The sequence below is a fragment of the Chinchilla lanigera genome, unplaced genomic scaffold (genome assembly GCF_000276665.1).
Source record: "Chinchilla lanigera isolate Chin_1 unplaced genomic scaffold, ChiLan1.0 scaffold00101, whole genome shotgun sequence".
NCBI lineage: Eukaryota > Metazoa > Chordata > Mammalia > Rodentia > Chinchillidae > Chinchilla > Chinchilla lanigera.
Window position 1 is genome coordinate 7,705,785 of NW_004955502.1, and position 7,971 is coordinate 7,713,755.

Consider the following 7,971-nt stretch of genomic DNA (forward strand, 5'->3'; position numbering starts at 1 on the left):
TAACTTGATATAAAGGTGAGACTCTAGGTTTATGAATTTACCAAGAATTTACAAATGAAGATAGTAATAGACTGATCGTTTATAAGGCTTTATTTGACACTTAGTGCTTCAAGGAGATGATGCTTGCTATTATAAGCAAAATTTTTGGCTTTCAAATATTTTATTTGCCTTCTGTTCTACAGCAAAGGATGTATTTTCAGAAAAGTTTTCTGCATTGATTAAATTAATATTTATTTCTTTAGAAAATAAGTGTAAATTATAGATATATGTGTATGTAAAGATCTAAGGCTCTCCAAGCCTCCTTGCTTCTGTTTTCTCGTTGCACTACAGTTCTTCTATTGGAAAGCCTATGTTGTACCTAGTAACAAATTTTAGTCTCTGAAACTTCCAGAACCAAGCAAAGTGATCTTGAAATATATATATCAGCTACATTGGGTACTTATTTTAAAAAGAATAAAGAAAAAGCAAGAGCTACTCTGAAGCTGTGGCTGAACTGCTCAGACTGTCCAAGCCTTCTCAACTTATAATGAATGTGCTTTTCTCATTGACTTCTGAGCCTGGTAGTTTTCTAACTGAGTATCTCAATACGCAAATTAAAAGCTGAATGGGCTGTAGTACTTTTCTTTTGGAGGCTAAAGCATGGTTTAGGAGTGGGAATGCATATCAGCCCTAGGGCAGTATAATTTTAACTTATTTTGCTTCTTAGTTCACCGTGGCATTTTGAGTCATGTGACCACACATATAGGCCTTTTGTTCAGGTGGCTTCAACACCAGAGATACATTTCCCACTCTTGTGGAGGCTGGGCATGCCATGGAGAAGGTGCTGGGAGGTTCAGTTCACTTCCAGGAAGCAGGGCTCTCCTGGCTTTCAGATGGCTGCCTTCTCTATGTCCTCACAGAAAGAAAGAGGGAAAGGGAAGGGAGAAGAAAAGAGGGGTGGAGAGGGTGTCTTTTCCTATAAGGGCACTAATTCCATCACGGACGCCCAACCTCATAACCACATCTAAACCTAACTACTTGCCAAAGACCATCCCAATGGGGGTGAGGTTTTTGAATATGAATTTAGGAGGATGCAGACATTCAAAAGAGGCCCTAGGGCTTTATGGACATCAGGCTTTTATGAACAGAATGCCCTTGCTCTTATAATCAATTACTGAACAGTCACAAGCTGGGTACTGCACTGGGGTACAACGGAGTTTGCTGCCATTATAAAATGATTTATTAAGCATCCACATCTTTTTAAGTCCTATTATTGATTTATGAGGTTCTACTAGCATGACAAGAAACACTTCAACATCCTGCTCCTCAGTGAGATCCTTTGAAGAAATTTCTCCCAGCCTTGAGTGGGGTGTGGTGGTGCACACCTGTAATCCCAGAACTGTGGAGGCAGAGGCAGGAGATTTGCTGTGAGTTTGAGGTCAGCCCGAACTACAGAGTGAAACCCTGTCTCAAAAAGACAAAAAAAAAAAAATAGAAAGAAAGAAAGAAATTTCTCCCAGTCTTGAGTGGGACGTCATGGAGCACATCCATAATCCTAGCACTCTGGAGGCCGAGGCAGGAGATTCACTCTAAGTTCGAGGCCAGCCCAAACTACAGAGTGGAAACCCTGTCTCAAAGAGACCAAAGGGGAAAAAAAAAAAAAAAGATAGAAGGAAAGAAATTTCTCCCAGTCTTTCTGCAACTCAGTTGAATTTTGCCAATATCAAATTACACAAACATGTTTTTTCTTTTAGTCTAAACCTCTTTTGGCTTTATATCAAGTTATTATTCCGCTTAGGGTAGTTTTTGGGTCAGACACAAAACCTACTTGCAAAAAGATTACAATGCCACAATTCTTTATTCTAATTCTGAAGTCCAAAAAGTGCTAATAATATATAAAATTTATATTCTTTTGTAGTGGTAATTTCAGATCTGAAGAATATAGTCTTGATTCATTACACATAATGTGACTGCTTTCACATTTTGCTGCAAAAACACTATGGCTTTCTCCCCAGGGTGCAGAAACCCAACTACCTCCAACCAAACAGGAGGGAAATGGAATGAATATTTCGTTCTCACATCAAGTTAGTAAAGAGGAACATTTGCAGTGTTATGCCCACTTTTTGATATCACATTTGAAAGCGGTCAATGGCCAATGGCTTTGGGGAGAAAGAAAGCCATCCAGAAGTGTGTTACATTGGAATAACCATGTCTTAAGCAAATCTGCAAACTTTGAAGTCTTTTGGTTCATGCAGTTCTTTCAACCTGGGATTTTGACCCCATGTGACAATATCACCTCCTTTGTGAGATTTCTCCCTATTTCAGACCCAGGCCCCTAGAGGGGGTCAGTGTCTCCCGTGCCCACAGCACCTGTTGTGTACCACTGCAGCAGAGCTTATTTTATAGTGAGGCCTCCTTTCCAGGTCCCCAAATTGACGATTGCTTCTGGGCAGAGACAGGGTCTTTTGGCTCTTCTGCCCCTCGTGACCAATCACATAACTCTCTTGTAACTGCCTCTCTATTCGAGTGTAACAGGTGAAGCCAAGGCTGTTTATTCAGGTTGGAGAAAATAAGACAAGGTAGACATGAACGCAAGATTTAAATATCTGTATTGTATGTGCATCATTCAGGGGAGGAAAAGAAAATTCTTTGTTATTCCAGATGCCAAGATTTGGATCCGATTTCAAAATTAAAGACAGGGAGTTCTCAATGCAATATAACTTAACATTTTAGTAACAGAAAGACACCAAAATGGAGCACACTACCTCAAAATGTGGTGAAGGTAAAGTACAGGTGCACTCCAAGATGAAGAGGGGCACGCCGAAGTGACGCAGGAGGTGCACCGTCAGGGTTGGTCCAGCGTGGGGGTTTAACTATCCACAAGGACACTGGAAGGAGTGGCCCAGAACACACTGGCTCTTTGTGCTCCAGAGATGCTTCAGGTGCAGAAAGCACCAGGATGCGGAGAGGCTGGGCCCTCCAGCTCCTCATTTCCTTATCAGTGATATGAATGGAGTTGAGACACGAGTGAGGATCATGAGAATTCAGAAAATTGAAATGTAAAGTCCAAAGTAGAAGGGAGGGAACAACTGACTTGATCTATTTGAGTAAATTATGCCTGTGGCAATTTCCTGGTGTCCTGCAGATATGGTGCTTAACAGTGACTATTCTGGAAAATCAAAATAGGGGTAGTAAATAAGAGCGCAGAACCCATCACAGAGTGATAAACTATTAACACCTTTTAAAAAGCAGAGATGTGTCATCTAGCTGAAAGGGGTGAGAGTTGTGTCACCTACAGAATCTAATTTATAGCCGTGAAAGGAAATGAAAATTCTTAAGCAGCAAAGAGATTGCGGACACTGTCCCTGTCAACTGTGACCTTCTTGCCATAATTTAAGGGCTTTGACATCGTTTGCCAAACAAGAAACTTTTTCTATTTCTTTTCAAAGTAATCGTGTGAACGGGCGGGGAAGCCTTCCCTCTACCAGCGGGCTTTTTAGCTCTCCACCATGGAGGCGACGAAGACCCGTTTGTACAGAAAGACTGCAGCCCCTCACCCCTCTGCGGTTCCCACAAAGCCCAGTCCTGCCCAAAGGAAACCTGGAACTGCAGCCCATGCAGCTGCCTCTGGGACTTCCAGAGTACAACCTTGGGCTGGGTACGTAATTTTTTTGTGTTTGTTTTCTCCTGAAAAATAAGAATGTCACTTGGATTGTTGTGAGGCTTAGCTGAGTTACTACTTAGAGATTTTGGAGTCCTAGTGCGCGCTAGGGGAAGACGACAGGGAAGTGAACGGGCAGCTTATTTCGGTGCGAAGGGCTTTGTCTCCCACCCTGCAATCCGGGGCCAAAGGCCAAACCTGACAGCACAGCAGGCTCTGGGAGCCCTGCGAGGCGTGGCCCAGTAGATCCTCCCCGGATCGTTCACGTGCTTCTCTCCCTCTCGGTCAGTGGCCGTCGCGGGTGCTGTGGCTCCTGTATTTAATCAAGGACTCATTGAAATATCGGGTGCCAACCCAGCCTCCAGCCCTAGCCCCAGCGCCCACCACCACCCCCCCCCCCCCCCCCGCTAACACAGGGATCTGTTTATTGGGATCTTGTGGGCTAAAGCCCATCCAGCTCCCGAGACAAATGCACGGCCCAGAAATGGCAGTGTGCGTGCAGCCCAGGCGTGAAGCAGCGCTGTGGGCCAGGCGGGCAGCGGGGATCAGGCAGCCGGGAGCCATTGAGTTTGGAGCCTGGCGCTGGGCCGCGGGCCGGCCACCAGCATCCTGCCGCAGCAAAATTGAGAGGCAGGAGAAGCCCGCAAATGAGCTACAGAGACAAGCCCAGACTCTGGGAAAGAGGAGCCCGGCAGGAACATCGGAGCTCCAGAGCACAGAGTCCAGGCCAGCGGGGGCCTGAGGACCACTGAAGGAGTGTAGTGGCTGCCCTGGCCCGGACCCCGACCCTGACCCAGCCAGGAAGCTTCCCGGGAAGTCCTGGCGCTGGTCTGCTCTCCTTTCTAGGGTTGGGCTCTCCTGGGCATCCAAAAACCCCAGGCTTCAGTTCTGTGAAATGTATACACAGAGGAAATCAGGATGGTTGAGGCTATCTGCATCTCCCTGATGTCCGCAGTACTGTTGCCCTGAGAGCCAAGACCTGGAACCCAGCCAGGGTCTATTGGCAGATGACTGGATGAAGTAGCCTATATGCACTGTGAAATATTATTCACCCATTAAAAATGAAATGTCATTTGTGACAGTATGGGTGAGTGTGAAGGAAACTGTGTTTAAAGGTATATCAGACACAGAAAGTCACTGCATGTTCTCCTTTATGTGGCAGTCAAAGCAGCATTGTGCTCACAGAAGCTGAGAGTACACTAGTGAGTACCAGAGCCTGGGGCGCATGTGGGGAGAGGGGTGATGGGAACGGGGTGCCTCCAATAGAAAGGATGGTTTCTAATGTCCCATAGCACAGGAGCATCACCAGGGTTGATCAAAGTTGAATGGTTCATTTCAAAAACAGCAAGTAGAAAAAAATCTTAAATGTATATATGTGATAGATTGATAACTGGGGGTCAGTTTGTAACGCCCAGCTGAACTGAACCAGCTGGTGCTGGGTGTGGGAGGCCCCCTTGAAGGTTGTGCCGGCAGCAGAAGAGGCAGACCTGGAGAAGAGGAGAGGATGCTATTAGAAGCTGTAAGGAGCTGTTGGTTCTGCTGGAGGAGCTCGTAATGCTGGCTTTCCTGATGACTGCAGCTGTTATCATCTGAGGCACTTGGGACCTTGTTGGCACTGAGAATGGCTTCGGTTCACTTTGGCAAGCTCTGCTCCTCACTCTGAGCATTGCTTCCTGGCTCCAGAGGGGAAGATGGTGCACTCAGTCTCCTAGAGAAGTTTGTCACGTTGGCTTTCCTGATGGAACTCAGCTTTCCTCATCATTGGAGGAGTTTGGGACCTCACCGTCACTGAGGATGGCTGTGGTACCTTTTGGGGGAGCTCTGGTTCTTACTTTGAGCATGGCTTTCTGGCTCCAGTGCAGATCTCTCAGCCTGCTAGCACAGATCCTTCATCCCTCTGGCACAGGATTTCTAGCTTCCACCACTGACCTTTGGGCCTTCCCAGCACAGATTCATGAAACAGGCCTGCATGAGACATTGTCGTGGGCTCTAGGCCTCGAGTTAGACTCGTGGGAGGCAGTGTTATGGGCTCTAGGTCTTCAGCCGGACTCATGCAGGACCTTACCGTGGGATCCAGGCCCTCAGCTGGATTCTTTAGTGTCTATTCCTGCACTCTCTTGTGTATGATTCTTTGGGTGACTATTATAAATAATCATATAAAATATGTGTCCTGTATTATATTGTTCCCCTTGCAAAACCCCAAACTACAACAATGCAACACAAAGAAATAATAAGTGTGTGAGAAGATGGATATGCCAAGCATCTGGGTTAGTCATTACACCCTATGTAACGGTCACTGAACTATCACCCTGAGCCCCATAAATATGCACATGTATATGTTCAATAAAAATAAAAATTTAGTTTAAAAAATAATTTTACAACCTGTGAATTCCCACTTACTTTAAAAATTAAATTAAATTGTTACTTTTAAGTGTTTCACTTTAACATGTATTTCTTGAAATCTTCAATTTCTGTGTTTTCTAGTTTTCTGCATATAGGTCTGTACATTTTGTGGTGGGATTTATCACTATTCATATTTTAATGTTCTTGAGAATGATGCGTTTTGTTTTTGTTTGTCACCGTGAAGTGGAAGTACAGTTCTTTTTCATTAAACTTTATTTTTCCTGAAAAAAATAGTAATTTTAAAACCTGTGAAAAAAAATAAAAAATAAAACCTGTGACTTTTTACTTACTTTAAAAATTAAATTTGTGAAATTTTACATCTTGTACATAGTTTTAAGAGCCAGATTACGTGCGTTTGTTTCTCTTTCTGACCTTTTACCACATCAATGGTTTCGGGCAAATTTCCTAACCTCGCTGTGCTTTGAAGGAATGTGATGAGTTAAATAAATCAAACCAGAAACAGAGGAATTTGTACAGGATTTTGGGCTATTATTAGCATTCCATTTAATAATAATAACCCAGAGGATTTCTTGATAGACTTTTAGGGATAAGATTTCCTGAATGTTTTCAATGTGCAAAATCAGGTTTTGTTTTTGAAGGTAGCAAAATGAATGACAAGAGAAAGAAAGTGATTAATCTTAAGCACCGACCAGGGCCACGTGCAAATGTGGGCTCCGTTGCGGCGCAGGGCCGGACAGTGCCGGCACACGGGGGAGACACGCTGCCGGGCCTTCGGTGCGGTGTCCTCAGCAGCACATCAGGAGGGGAGGCAGCGCAGGATGTGAAGCACCCTGAGCACAGCAAGCCTCTCAACGTGTGCGAGGCGGCCTTTCACACAGCGCCTGACAGCATCGGCTGCCACTGCTCAGCAAATCCACAGAGGAAATGTTTGTGCCAGTTTTCCAGAGGCCCCCAACATGGGAGTGTCTCTGGAAGCTCCTCACACATGACCGCAACAAGGCCCCAGCGGCGCTCGGATTTGCCTGCTTGTTCGAACGTGAAGGGTCGGCGCGGAGACGATGAACGACCAGGCCTGGCGGTGACCCTGCCAGAGGCTCTTCCGGGGCTCCGCCCGTGTTTGCGGGGGAAGCGATCGCGTGCGTGACACTGCGACACTCGGATTATCAGACGACGCCGACTCCAAGCAGCACAAAGAAACGGCGCCGGCGGTGTCCCCTCAGCAGAGCCCGGCTCACAGGGGAGGTGTGCCACCTGCCGGTGCGGCCGGAGCTGAGCGAGGGCGCCCGGGGCCTGCGGAGGGCGGCCGACCCGCGAGAAGGCCCCCTCGCCCTCGCGGGGGAAGTGGGGCGGACGCATCTCGGGGGGCTATGGGGAGAGCCTTGCTCCGAGAACCTGCGGGCTGTCGCACGACCTTGCTGACACCGGACGGGACCGAGCAAGCCGGGAGGCTCCAAGAGGGCCTGGCCTTGGGACCTTTCCCGGGATGACCTCACCTCCAAGCACCGAGGACAGGAGACCTCCGGAGACAGGGGACCCCGGGGACAGGGGACCCCGGAGACAGGGGACCCCGGGGACAGGAGACCCCCGGAGACAGGGGACCCCGGGGACAGGAGACCCCCGGAGACAGGGGACCCCGGGGACAGGGGACCCCGGGGACAGGAGACCCCCGGAGACAGGGGACCCCGGGGACAGGGGACCCCGGGGACAGGAGACCCCTGGGGACAGGGGACTACGAGGACAGGGCACCCCCGGGGCCCCGAGCTGAGCCGTGTGGCCCCCGCGCGCCGGATCGGGGCTGTAGCGGGTGTCCGGGCCAGCGGCGGGGTCCTCGGCTGAGGGGACGCCGGGCCCGGCTCTCTGGCGCCTTCGCCGTGTAGGGGGTGTCGGATTTAGCTAATGAAATCACAGCCTCTCAGGTTGATTTTATTTAATACGAATTTCAGACAATCGACGCTGTTTTAATATCT